This window comes from Mesocricetus auratus, unplaced genomic scaffold (genome assembly GCF_017639785.1).
Source record: "Mesocricetus auratus isolate SY011 unplaced genomic scaffold, BCM_Maur_2.0 Super-Scaffold_100676, whole genome shotgun sequence".
Taxonomy (NCBI): domain Eukaryota; kingdom Metazoa; phylum Chordata; class Mammalia; order Rodentia; family Cricetidae; genus Mesocricetus; species Mesocricetus auratus.
This window is the reverse complement of record NW_024429266.1, coordinates 110,944,022-110,958,523: the sequence shown is the minus strand read 5'-3', so window position 1 is coordinate 110,958,523 and position 14,502 is coordinate 110,944,022. Positions and strand designations below refer to the sequence as shown.

General features: G+C 45.7%; 1 long non-coding RNA gene and 1 other non-coding gene across 4 annotated transcripts; both read left to right on the top strand.

The window, feature by feature from the left end:
• Positions 1 to 90: 90 nt before the first annotated feature.
• On the top strand, positions 91 to 10,427 carry LOC110343552. Of its 3 annotated transcripts, none has more exons than XR_005873872.1 (3): positions 91 to 201; positions 1,246 to 1,352; positions 9,300 to 10,427. It is a non-coding gene; the product is annotated as an uncharacterized LOC110343552 (long non-coding RNA). The 3 variants fall into 3 exon arrangements; XR_005873873.1 differs by having other exon boundaries at positions 186 to 453; XR_002385858.2 differs by lacking the exon at positions 9,300 to 10,427 and adding an exon at positions 5,353 to 5,854 and having other exon boundaries at positions 186 to 453.
• Positions 10,283 to 10,386, top strand: LOC121137308. Its single transcript, XR_005874568.1, has one exon. It is a non-coding gene; the product is annotated as a U6 spliceosomal RNA (small nuclear RNA).
• Positions 10,428 to 14,502: the final 4,075 nt, after the last annotated feature.

Sequence of the window (14,502 nt, the reverse complement as noted above, 5' to 3'; positions counted from 1 at the left end):
AGGACGGTGCCCTCTGTTGGTCGGAGGGCGGCAGTCACAGGCACTAACAGAGTCTTTGGAAAAGTGAAGCTTCGGAAGCAGAAGCAGGCGCATCTTTCTTAATCAGTGGCTGATGGAGAGGGCAGGCAAGCCCATTGTAGGTGATGCCATCCCCCGGCTGGTGGTCCTGGGGCTCTATAAGAGAGCAGGCTGAGCAAGCCGGTAAGCAGCACCCCCGTGGCCTCTGCATCAGCTCCTGTCTCCAGGTTCCAGCACTGCTTGAGCTCCTGTCCTGACTGTCTTCAGTGATGGGCTACAATGTGGAAGTGTAAACCACATAAACCCTTTCCTCCCCAGCTTGCTTTTGGTCACGGTGTTTCATCGCAGTAATAATAACCCTAACCAGGACAAGGGGTGTGGGGCCCCTGTCTGAAGAAACTGGGTGGTGGCCGTGTCCAGAGGAGTTCGATGGAGGTGGGTGTGATGCAGGAGGATACAGGGTCTGTTTGGAGAAGTTAGATGGAGCACATTCCTGGGATGGGGCCCGCATCGATGGATGCTCTGGTTCCTCCAGTGTGGTGTGACTTGGAATTTATTCAATGTCCTCACATCAGGAAGCGTCACTTTAGCATTTCTCTAACCTTATGGGGGTCTAGTTAGCTATGTGGTGCGTCCTTGTTTTATTAGAGGAGGGGGATAGAAGGTTTGTTTGGAGGAGGCTGTAAAGAATGTTTGGAGGAAGATGGAGGGAGGGTCCATCTTGAGGACATTGTAGGGAGTGACGGAGGAGGCTGGAGCCTTCTTCTGAATAAGCCGGATGCAGGCCAGTTTTCCAAGAGGTTTTCCTAATGTGGCACGTGGATTTTCACAGTGTGTTGGTGCAGATGTGGGTGAGCTCTGTATCGGGGAACAGTGAGGGTCACTTTGCTGGAGTGGAGGAGGCAGGCACTGGGTAGGAAGGAGGCCTCCCTCGGTCACTCCCCTATTTCGGCTCTTCAGTAGCTCTGTCTTTAGTCTACAGAGTCAAGTGTGAAGTAGGATTGGAGTGAAAGATGAGTTCCTCGCAGCCTGAAGCCCCAGCCTGTGGTAAGCAGGGCATGACCAACTTCTGCTTGCCCAGCTTTAGTCTTCCAGCTTGTCCAGGTAGTGCCCCACCTCACGCTCACACGTGTGGGAGGTGCCACTAGCAGGAACTGTGGTTATTTGTCTCCTTGTCACAGTCTGCAGAGAGGAAAGCTCAGGTTCAGTCTTGCTTTGCTTTTCCAGAACAGCTCTCTTCGCTCCTGGAACACAAGAACCATTCAGGCATTTGCTGGTCGAATGAATACGGCAAGGAAAGAGAAAGATGGAGTGGAAGAAAAGGAAGTGTACAGGTCAGTTTTGTGTCAACTAGACACGAGGTAGAGCCGTCAGAGAGGAGAGAGCCTCAATTGAGAAAATATCTCCGGATCTGGCTGAAAGGCGATTTCTTAATTAGTGACTGATGTGGGCGGGCCCAGACCATTGTGAATGGAGCCACCCCTGTGCTGGTAATCCTGGGGTCTGTAAGAAAGCAGGCTGAACAAGTCATGAGGAGCAAGCCAGTGCTCCTCCATGGCCTCTGCATCAGCTCCTGCTTCCAGGGTCCTGCCTTACATGAGTTCCTTCCCTCAGGACTTTTAATGATATGGAACCAAGAGAGAAATAACACAGCTACCCCACCCCGTCCCCACAATTTGGTTTTGGTCATGGTGTTTCATCACAGCAATAGCAACCACAACTAAGACACAAAGGGAAGGGAGGGAGAGGAAGGAGAAAGGAAAGATGGAAAGGACTTTCCATACTCTTTGGGACTTTCTGGCAGTGGGTGGGTGGTGATGAGGTCCTAACTTCTGTCTTTTCCTCTCAGAATTAATTGTGGAATGGCTCAACTGAAAGCCTAGGGGTTCAATTTTCCCTCATGAGCTGTGGCCAGCACTTGCTTGCATAGTGTGCTTACATTGGCCTTAAAGAGGGACATTGCTGGCCCTGTGGCGGAACTTTGGTGTTCTCACCAAGTTTTTCCACAGGGGACTGAGCTGTTGTTTATTAAGAGTTAGCTGTAGGCTGCTCATCCTTTGACACACTCATCCATTCATCAGATGAGTAAGGAGTTGTCCTGGACCAGTGGCCTTGCTGACATCTCTCACATAGTGAATATGAGGAAAAACAGCTGGAGTTATATGTGGTAGTTTTTAGTAGCTTTAGTTTACAAGCCAACTGTTTATCACATTAGGACATGGATCCATAAATAAATTTGAAAGCGGTGATACATCTGGGTCTTCGAAGACCTCAACTTGAGTCAGTGACTTGTAAATATATTTGTTTGTGTCACTGATCCCTTTATTATTAATTCGGTGGCTTCCGTTGTAGTTATCAATCTCACCCAATTACCAAGGTCCTTGAGAAACCTTTGTTCCCAGTGCAGTCCCCGTGGACTGGTCCTTACTCGTCTGGGCAGCATAAGGTTGCCTCTGATTCTGTGGGATTTCAGATGCAGAGCCCGTTCCTGTTAGTGCCTTAATTTTTCCTTTACTGTCCCTCTATTTTGATTATGTTTTTATATTATCAAGCACACAGCTTCCTAAACTGTGGGTCACAAGTCGATACTTGAGCACATAACCAAACACAGGAGTCGTGAAACATTTGGCAACTCTGAAAGGCTTCTGAATGTGTAACAACCAAACACAAACTTAAAACTAAGTGCTCCCTGAAGCCAGGGTTTCTTGCCTCATTTACCTGTGTTGTATCATGTGACTTCACCGCAGTCCTGGGTTGCAGTCCTAGTTCTGTTTTGTTTTGTGAGACAGGGTTACTGTGTAGTCCTGGCTGGTCTGGACCGTGCTTTGTAGACTAAGCTAGACTTCAGCTCATATAGAGATCTTCCTTACCCTGCATCCTGAGTGTTAGGATTGATTACAGGGATGAGCCGCCACACAACACCACTTGTAGCCTTCAACATGTAACAGACACACTTTGCATTACACATGCCATCATGCCAAAAAATACCAATAAACACTGGAACACGTTATAAAATCCAGTGTTTTTACTACCCATGCAAAGTTTTCTGCTCTTAAAGAATTAACAGTCTAACTACAGAAAAAGAGGACTTAATGTTTTCCTGCCATTATCCCCCACATAAGAATCAAATGTGTATATCTTTGAATTGTGCTAGAATGCTTGGTTTTAAAAATTGCTGTTCAGTGAGGCTGGAGAGATGGCTCAGTGGTTAAAAGCACTTTCTGCCCATGCAGAGGACTCAGGTTGCCAAGGACCAGAGTTCAGTTCCCAACACCCATACTAGGTGGCTCACAAGCATCTGTAACTCCAGTTCCAGGGGTTCTGATACCAGCTTCTGGTCTCTTCTGACACCAGCATAACACAACACCCACACATATGCATAAGTACAAATAAAATAAATGTTTAGAATGTGAAAGGAAAGACGGATACTCTACAGTAGTAAAGGAAGAATCAGGAAAAGATTTTAATTACTGTGTTAGTCTCTGTCCTATTGCTGCCATAAAATACTCTAGCAAAAGCAACTTGAGAAAAGGGTTCATTTTGACTTAAAGTTCAAGGAAGAGATGGTTGCAGGAGTGTGAGGCTGGTCTCACCGCATCCACAGGAAGATGCAGAGAGAAGTGTTGGTGCTCAGTTTACAGTGTCTGTTTTCTGTAACCCAGGACCACAGTCCTGGAGAATGGCGCCACCCACATTTAGTTTTCCCACTTCAGTTATCTTTACCTAGATGGTCTCTAACAGACCTGCCCAGAGATTTATGCCTCAGGTGATTCTAGATCCTGTTAATTTGACAGTATAAAGCCTCAGAGTTGAGCCGGGCGTTGGTGGCGCACGCCTTTAATCCCAGCACTCGGGAGCAGAGGCAGGCAGATCTCTGTGAGTTCGAGACCAGCCTGGTCTACAGAGCGATTTCCAGGACAGCCTCCAAAGCCACAGAGAAACCCTGTCTCGAAAAAAAGAAAAAGAAAAAGAAAAAAAAGCCTCAGAGTTGATTATTTGAGTTTCACAAAGTCACACAAGAGGGCTGGAAAATGGCTCAGTGGTTAAGAGCATTTGTTCTTCTAGAGACCTGGGTTCAATTCCCAGCTCCCGCACAGTGGCTCACAACTGTCTGTAACTCTAGACCCAAGGGATCTGAAGACTTCTGACATTCAAGGGCATCAGGCATGCACACACACACTTATAGGCAAAACACTCATTCATACATATGAAATAATAAATGGACCTAAATTTAAAAGATCGTGCAATAAATTTTAGCTTGGGATTAGGACAGAATTTCCAACAATTTCTGAACTAGCACTGGACATACTTCTGCTATTTTGTATATGTAATATCGGTATGCATATGTTGCGGGATTCCTGCCTGGGATCCATTGCCATTTAGCCCCCAAATAACACACAGGACACTATATTAATTATGAAGCTGTTGGCCGCTTGCTTGTTTCTTACTGGCTATCTCTGACCTAAGCATTTAATCCATAATTGTTAATCTAAGTATTTCTCTTACTGGAGAAAAGCATCTAGACCTCTTACTCTGGACACCTACATGGTGTCTCTCTGTGTCTCTCTTTCCCAGAATCCTCCTCGACTCCTAGTCCCACCTATCTTGCTTCCCTATTGGTCAACAGTGCTTTATTCAAACCAATCAGACACATATTTACAGAATGACATCTCCCAACATGCACACAAAGTGTTTTGATTACATTTGCCCTCCCCCACTCAGTTCTCACTGGCCTCTTACTTCCTATAGCTTCCCCTCCCACTTCCATGCCTTGGGCTGTGGGCCACCTTGTCCCAACAATATTTAGCATATAAAGAAATTGTGTAGAATTTAACTCTCCGTGTCAATCTTAAAAACAGAAAATACTAGGGCTTGGGAGATGGCTCACTCGGTAAAGTGCTTGCCACACAGGCCCCGGGGAACTAATGTGACCTTCCACAACCACACGGAAAATGTTGGCCCCAGAAGGATGCGCTGTAATCCCAGCACCGGCGAGATAGAGCTCTACCGCTAGCCAGCATAGCCAAATGAAGTGAGTTCTAGGTTCAGTTATAATTTACTCAAAATCTAAGTCAGAAAAAAAAAAACAGATTAAGAGAAAAAAAAGGGAAGAAATGAACTTGGGACAGGTGATGGGGCCTGGGAGGGACTGGAAGGAGTGAGTGGGTTGGATGAGATCAAAATACATTGTACGCATGTATTAAATTCTCAAAGAATAAATAAAAAGTAAAGCATTAAGACAACAGTGAAAATAAGATGGAGAGGGTCAATGAAACTGTTCAGCAGTTACTGCTAAGTCTGCTTACCTAGGTTTTCTGTCTCTGGGACCCACAGGTAGAAGGAAAGACCAGTTCTTATAGCTGTCCTCTGACCTCCGTGTGGCACCATGGCACATGCATGCCCCATCTCCACAAACAAATAAATGCCAGGAAATTTGTAAAGAGTAATAAGGTTGGGGCTGGAGAGATGGCTCAGTGGTGAAGAACTCAGGATGCTCTTCTTGAAGAGTCTGTTTGATTCCAGCACCCACATGACGGCTCACAACTGGCTGTAACTCCGTTCCCAGGGGACTCGGTGGCCCCATTTGGCCTCCACAGGCACTGGACAAACATAGATGCAGGCAAAACACACACATCAAATACAAATAAAGGAAAATATTTTTTAACAAGTGGAAACAATTGAGGAAGACATGGGACATTGACTTCTGGACTACACAGGTATACACACACACACACACATGTACACACATGCTAACATAGACACACAAGAATAGCAAATGCATATTGTGTGTTTACCATGAGCCAAGCATGATCCCAACTTCGTGTGTGTGTGTGTGTGTGTGTGTGTGTGTGTGTGTGAGAGAGAGAGAGAGAGAGAGAGAGAGAGAGAGAGAGAGAGAGAGAGAGAGAGAGAGAGAGAGAAGTTATCTGAGATGAAAGAACCTCAATTTAGGACTTGCCTCCATCACACTGGCATTTTCTTGATTGCTGTGGGAACACCCAGCCCACTATGGGCAGCACCATCTCCAGGCAGACGGTTGGTTCTGAGTTCTGTAAGAAACAAGCTGAGCAGGCGGTGAGGAGCAAGCCCGTAACCAGTGTCCCTCCATGGCTTCTGCTTCAACTCTTGCCCTGAGTTCTTGTCTGGAATTCCCTCCATGATGGACCATGAACTAAAAGCTGAAACAAACCTTTCATCCCCAAATTACTTTTGGTCAGTATTTAACACAGCAATAGAAAGCTAATTAGGACACAAATTGTGGGCTCAGATTTTAACCCTTACAGTCCTGGAGGAAAAGTCTTCAGCATTTTTGGTCCTAGGGGGCCGCCTACTGGTGGCCTTCAGAAGTCCATCCTGTAAAACAAGGCGAGTCACTCATTATGCTAGACTTTTCCCTCCCTCCCGCCCTCTGTTCCTTTCTTTCCTTTTTTCTTTCTTTCTTTCCTTTCTTTTTCTTTGTTATTTATTCTTTGTGTCTTTCACATCTGAATCCCCATCCCACTCATCTCCCATCCACTTGCATCCGCCCTCTGCCTCTGCAACCTCCTCCCCAAAAAAAGTTTAAGATGAGAAAGGAGGGGAAAGGGAAGAAAGGGGAAATGTCGTTATGGAAGCTGCACCGTGACACAGTGAGTCATGCAGTAAACCCTCTGTGCTAGCCTGCATCTTGAGATCAGGTGTTCATTGCAAACAGTCATTGGTTTGGTTCAAGGCCCCTGGCCTCTGCCATACTATCAGCACTGAACCCTCACTGGGACTCTAATCGGATGTCCTCTTGCTGCCCTGTGTCGTAGAGGTCCTGTAGCCCTGGGTCCACAGGACAGCCCCGCCCCCAGTCCCCCAGGCTCCAGCAGATCACAGATGCAGTGGATGGTGGGGTGGGCCAACACTTAACCCTGGTTGTGGGCCTGGGTAGTTGCAGGGTTGGTCAGCTGCCACCTCTCCCCTGTCTCCACCACTGGGGTGTGTAACACGAATAATAAAAACCCAGAGATAGGTACCGGGGTTCAAGCTTCAAGCTGAAGATCAGAAAAAGCAAATCAGCCGGTCAGCTGCAACCCTAGACTGCTGGCTCTCCTCAGCGAGTTTGGAGAATAAATATCCACACGAGACCCCTAGGTTCTTTCTCTTATACCTCCCCAGTGCTGATCCCAAGTGCCTTTGTGTGAGCTCTTTCTCTTTAGAACTGGATCAATTTAATGTAGCTCAGTGTGACCTGGAACTCAGAGAGATCCGTCTGCCTGTCTTCTGAGTCCTGGGACCAAGGGTGTGTGCCTGGCTCTATGGCTAGTCAGTATGGCTGCTGGGATTAGAGGTATGTATCACCATTGCCTGCCATCTATGGCTTGTGACTGGCTTTGCTTCCTGAACCCTCAGGCAAGCTTTAATAAACCATAAATAATGTATCAGCACAGGGTGAGTTCTCCAGCATTGCCCTGGCTAGTTTACCCTTTGCAGGGATGAGCAAAGGGGTGGGGCCAGTTCTTCCACACCTGTACCTTAAGGGCCAGTTCTACCGTATTGGCAGTCGAGGACTGCACTACTCATCAATGAGTCATCCCCCAAACAATTGCATTCTGTTAGATAGTATATTTAATCGCCGAGTTATAGGCCTGCATCTGTGGTTGGCAAGTGCTCACTGGAGCTTCACAGAGCAGCTGGCTATCCTTCCGGGACGTTCCAGCCCGTTTGACCCATGTCTGGTGTACAAAGCCCCAGCCAGAAACTATGTATTGGTGGACTTCTACAAGGCTTAATGTACTTTTTGCCTTTTTCATAATGTCACCAAGAAAGGCAGAGTGGTGATGGCTTTCTGACATCAAATTCAGCATTGAAATGTTGACTCTTTTTACACATCCCAGGCACCTAAAAGTTTCAGCATCTTATCCAATCTGGTCATGTGACCTCCAAAATGAGAGGAGCAGGAGGTTCCCTCAGCTGAGGACATAGAATTGTCCCAGGAGCCTAGGAAGCCATGAAACCTCTGGCCAGCTGGCATCAGGAGCAGCACAAGCGTGAGCTCAGCTAAGGTTAGAAAGCTATTTTATCAGGCTGACTGTGACACCTGAATGGAGACACAGCTATCCCCCTGTCTCTGCAGAGAGCAGACGTCAGGACCCGCAGGAATTCCAACATGTACAGAGCTGCTGTGATGCAGGGTTTGCATTTACCTGCACATCATCTCTCAGACGCTTTAAATTGCTGCCAGATTGCTAAGAACACAGCAGTACACAGTGCAGATCCATGCTGGATTGTATTGTCAGGAGAGCGGTGGTAATTACACATGCCCGTGTGTTAAAACTAATACAGTTGTTATCCTAGTGACACACACCTGTAGTCCTAGAACTTGGGAGACAGATGCAGGAACATTACCGTGAGTTCAAGGCTGGCCTGGGTTCCATAGTGAGATTTTGTTTCAAAGATCCTAACATTTCATACAACTTGTTGAGGCAGGAGAGCGGGCTCAGTAGTTACTGCATTCACAGCTCTTGCGGAGGACCTACATGGTGGCTTGAAGTCATCTGTAACCCCAGTTCCAGTGGATCTGATGCCCTCTTCTGACTTCACAATCACGTATACACAAAATAAAAATAAACAAATCATTTAAAATCTCATTTTGACTAAATGGAACTTAAAAACTTTTCAAAGGTACAGATAGAATTGCTAAAATGATAAAAAATTTAAAAATAGCAACTATGATCAAGTTAGAATTTATGCCTATGGGCTTGACATGATGGCACATGCCTTTAGTCCCAGCACTCTGGAGGCTGAATCTCTTGAGTTTGAGGCTAGTGTGGCCTACTTAGAGAGTTTCAAGCCATCAGAGCTACATAGTAAGATTCTGTCTAAAAAAATGTTGCCTTTGACCCCTGCCTTGTCAGGTAGAATTTGTCTCTCTTGATGGCTTCACTCTGCTCTCTTCTTGATTCTGCCATCATCACAACATGGCCATCTTGTTTTCAGCAACCACACGTGCATCCCTTGTGGGGCCATGATGGGATCTACTATCCACTTTATTTTATCTATTTATTTATTCATTATTTTTTTCGTTTTTCAAGACAGGATTTCTCTGCATTGTTTTGGAGGCTGTTCTGGAACTCCCTCTGTAGACCAGGCTGACCTCAAACTCACAGAGATCCCCCTGCCTCTGCCTCCTGAGTGCTGGGATTAAAGGCGTGTGCCACCAACGCCCGACTACTATCCACTTTATAAGTTGGCTCTAAAACTAAAAATCAGCATTTACATTATTGTGACTTTAACATTATTCTTTTTGCTTCTAGGAAGACAGATTAGTTATTTCCTTATTTCTCCTGCTAAAGACAACTAAATTCACTGTGCAGGAAATACAAAACAATCATAGGAAAATATGGATGGCGGTGTAAAGAAGAGAGATCCAGAAGAGATGCTGGAGCCCAAGGGCACTATGGGCTGAATTTCCTGGGTTTTCTTTCTGTCTGTGTGTTTCATTCAGAGTTGGAACTAAAGAAGGTAGGAACCCAGAAACTCCGGTCTGCACAGGCAAAAAGAGCTGCCTTCTCTAGTCAAAGATCCAGGAAAGGGGATGCATTCAAGTCAGAAAGCTTTTTTTTATTTTATTTTTGAGACAAGGTCTCACCTTGAAGCACTGGCTGTCCTGGAACTCAGTATGCAGACCAGTCTGTCCTTGAACTCACAGAGATCTGCCCGCCTCTGTCTCTTGAGTGCTGGGATTAAAGGCATGTGTCACCATGTCCAGCACTGCCGTGAGCTTGTAGATGAAGACTGCTCCATTCGAGACAAGCTCCACAGAAAAGCAAGCCCCTCAGTGTCAGTGAAGACTAGAGGAGGCCACATCCACCCTGTGAGGCCACCAGAAGCTGCCCAGTGTCTGTGCTGCAGAGTGCCAAAGGAGACAGACCATGTAGAAAGCTTCTCTGTCTGGCAGAGATGTTAAAATGTCCAACAAAAAATGCCTCGACTAGTGAAATAAAAATCCCAGAAAATAAATGTAAAATACAAAGATGAACCAAGAGGAAGTTTCAGAACTGAAATAAAAGAAATGATGCAAAGGAAAAGTTGAGTGGGTGAGCTCACCTTCAGGGTGAAGGGGACGGAGGCAGAAGCTATGAACTGAAGAGAGTGGAGATGACAGAGAAAGTGGACAGGGGCTGGGAAAACAGCTGCAGGAAACATAAGATCTGATGATCGCATCCCTGGAGCTCCAAAGGAGACAGGAAGAGGCTGGAGCAACCAGGAGCAAAGCTACACTAAGAAATAGACACAAGTGCTCTCTTCAGTAGCACATGTACTAAAACTGCAATGATGCAGAGATTAACATGGCCCCTGTGCAGAGATGACATGCAAATTCATGTGGCATTCCATATTTTTAAGGAAAAAAGAAATAGACACAGGATACTATGGAAAGATCATAAGGGGGATTTCCTATTCTTTATTTATTGCATGTATGTATGTATGTATGTATGTATGTATGTATGTATGTATGTATTGGGGGTGGCTTGTGCAGTGGTGAACTTATGGAGGTCAGAGGACAACCTATGGGAGTAAGTTCTTTCCTTTCACCACAAGAGTCTTAGCGACTGAGTTCAAGTCATCAGACTTGGCTGCAGGCATGTTTACCCTTTGACATATTTGAACAGCCCTAACAGAGGGATTCTAAAACACCTTCAGAGTAGGTTTCAGAGCAAAGAAGTTAGAGAGGAACATTACATAGAAATATTATTAAAGCATGATCAGAGACAGAGGAATATCCTATAGCAATATTATAGGAACATTATCAGAGAAAGAGGGATATTCTATAGTAATATTATAGAAACATTACCAGAGACAGAAGAACATTACATAGTAATATTATTGAAACATTATCAAAGACAGAGTAATATTATGGAAAAATTATCAGAGATGGGAATATTATATAGTGATATTATAGAAACATTATCAGAAACAGGGAGGAACATTCTATAGTAATATTACAGAAACAGAAACCCCAGCAATCCTAATCATGTACACTGTTGTATAGCTGTTATGCATTGAAACATTTCTTCCTGGGGAGAGGAGGCTACCCCATGCTGTAGCCACGCAGTGGAGAGGAACTATCAGCACAGGACAAGGGGCCAGGCCAGGCTCTATTCCTCTCAGTCCTGTGCACAGAGTCAGTGCTCAGTGTTTCTGATGAGAACACAGGGTTGGGAGTGTCTAGTTCTGCTGTTATTGATGGCTGGGGTCTGGGCTGGGTGTTTTTAGGTTCTTTGTCTCTCATCCAAAGAACTGAAATAAAGGCTTACACAGATTTGCAAAAGTAACCAAGAAACCTTTCCAAAGGCTAGTGGTAGGAAGGGCAGACTATGCTGCAAGAGAGCAAGAGGGACCATGATAGTGAAGCCTCTCAAGGACGCTGGGTGCTGTTTGAGGCCTCCTTCCTCTTCCTGGAAGGGAAGGGGGGCTTTTGGTTATTAGGGGTGTAGTGAGGGTGGTTCTCTTCTGATTGATAGATTAGGTAGTAGTCATATTCCTACTGCTTGTACTCCTTCCCATAATGCATCTGATTTTAATCATAAGCATACTCAGTTATGCACAGAAATAAGGTCATAAATAGGGACTGCTCCTTAAAAGTTCACTCAAGGACACGTACTAAAATCAGCTCAGACCAGATTGACCTGTAAATATTGAGTATACATTTGAATAGAAGCGTCCAAGTTTGATGGTTGTCAGAGAAGAGAAACTTACCTATTGTCCAGGGTGGGGTGTGTATTTAGCCCATGCAGGTGGGAGTCTGAGGTTGCTAACAGATCCTAGGTGCATAGGTGGGAGAGGTGAGCATGTGAACAGCATATTCAGTTAGGCCTCCAAGTGGACTATTAGAAGAGGGGTGTGATAGCCCAATCTGATTGGAGTCCCAGTTACTAAGGTATTCTTCATGATTTCCCACCTCACAGCCATCCTCAAGAACAAGCACAAAGCTTGATTGTGATGCATGTTGTGTGAAGTTGGAGCTCAGTCATTTCCATCTGTATACAGCCATAGCCTGAGTGACATCAGCCTAGCTGGATCTGGAGAGCACCACCATGAGTGAGGCCTGCAGAGAGAGCTGCAGAGTGCTCTACCAAGAGTGTAGGGCTCACGGACAGTGACGGCACCCATCTTTAATCCCAGCACTTGGGAGGCAGAGGCAGGCGGATCTCCAAGTCCAACCAGCCTGGTCTGCAGAGCAAATTCCAAGATGGCCAGCACTACACAGAGAAAATCTGTCTCCCAAAACAAACAAATGAACAAAGAAACAAAAATGAGTGTAGGTTCTCATGTGCATCAGCTGGGTGGCCAGGCTTCTTGGTCACCCACAATGGCCGCTTGGGGCTCTTTCTGGGAACTGCTTTATGTACAGCATCTGCTTTGCTGCAGATGACTGTACCCAGTGGCTTCCATGGTTGGTTTCCTGCTGGGGCAGTGATGTGAGGAGCCTGGTGCAGCACCAGGGTCTGGGCTGGGTGCTGCAGCTCTGTCGGAAGGGTGCCGGTAGGGTGCTTGCCCAGCTTGCATGAAGCCCAGGGTTCGTCTCTAGCATAAATCGGGCATGGTGGTGAATACCCGTAATCCCAGCACTTGAGAGATACATGCAAGAAGGTCAGGAGTTCAGTGTCATTGCTGGCCACATAGAGAATTTGTGGTCAACCTGGGCTACATGAGACTCTGTCTCAAAACAAACAGCCAAAACTCAATTTTGGAGGCAAATGGGGAAAAAAACCTCATAGTGCAACTGCTTTGATTTTTGAATATTGACAAATGCCTTTTTTTTCTTTTGGTTTTACGAGACAGGGTTTCTCTGTTTTGGAGGCTGTCAGTCCAGCCTGGCCTCGAACTCACAGAGATCCGCCTGCCTCTGCCTCCCGAGTGCTGGGATTAAAGGCGTGCGCCACCAACGCCCGGCTGACAAATGCCTTTTTGAAATAAAAACTAGTTCCTCTAACAACCTCCTGCCCCCCAAAAAGGAAGAAGAAGAAAAGGACAGGAAGCAGAATCTGCAGACACATCTGTGCTCTGGCAACACATTTGTCTGTGTCTGTGACTTTAGTTCAGTACAGCTGGGGGCATTAAGAACTGCTTTAGGACTGGTGAGAAGGCTCAGTGGATAGTGGTGTCTACATCAACCCTGACAACCAAGTTAAGGCCCAGGTCCCAAATGAAGGAAGCAGAAAAAACAACTCCCATATGTAGTGCTCTGTCCTCCACACATGAACTGTGACAGACACGCATGCTTGTGAATGCACATGCACACACACATACATAAATGTTTTATAATGTTATTTTTTTAAAGAAGTGCTTAGAAAGCTTTACCATGCCGTGCTTTGGGGGTGAGCAGGCCAGGAGTCCACCTGAGGAGCCCCTCATTCCCGAGTGTTAGACAAACAAGTTCATTATGCATTTTCCTCTTCCCACATACAAGATCCACTGGCCCATGGTCTTTGGCTCTACATATCTATAATGTATGAAGCTGCAAAGAATCTACCACACAGCTCTATTTTTTCTGAGACCAGGTTTCACATAGCCAAGGCTGGTCTTGAGCTCGATATGTAATCAAACTGGCCTTCAGCTCCTGGTCCTTTGTCTACCACCACTCACATGCATACTTGGGCCAGTGGAGGCCAGAAGAGGGCATTGCAAGCCCTAGAACTGGAGTTGCAGCCTATTGTGAGCCACTATGTGGGTGCTGGGAATGAAACCTAGATCTTCTACAGGGACAGTCAGTACTCTATGCGGCTGAGCTCTCTCTCCAGCCCCACATCAGGAGTGTTTGTAACCATCTCCTCTGTATTAGACGTGAAGTCATTATGGTGAGCTGGCATGCTGGGGTACCTCTCCCAGATACCTCTCCACTGGCTAGCTGTCTTCCTTGGAGTGAGAACACTGGACTTTTCCCAGAGGCCATTGTTTCTGATGGTTAATGTCCCCAAGCCCTGTGGCATAAACCTGTCATGAGGAGTTGTCAGTTGGTTTACTGCAAGGCCTCTTTGAGCCATAGGTTAATATATTAATGAAGATGGTGGCTGCTACCCTCCATTAAATAATGACCATGAGTGACTGGAAGGAAAACATCCCTGTGTCTCTTGGCAGCATGCGAGATTGATGGGAATGGATTGCCCTGCCAGGAGAGCGCAGAAATATGACAACCTTTTATTCCTCTGCAGCCTGGGTGAGGGTGTCTTCATTTCTATGTTATTATTTTGCAAAACCTTTTATGATGATTTGGAGCTAAAACCACATTAAATCATATATTTAATTATATCAAAACAGGACCCTGAGATTCTGTCACTAATCTAGCTTAATCTTGACATCTCCTCCTCTAATATTTTACTTCTGTTCGGGTCATATTAGTCAACTGGGCATAGACAGTAGTATTTATTTATCTTACTAGTTTATTTTGGTAGAGTAGTAAATTACAGAATTATAATAATTCCTCAGTTAATATGCAGCTCACAATCACATGCAGAT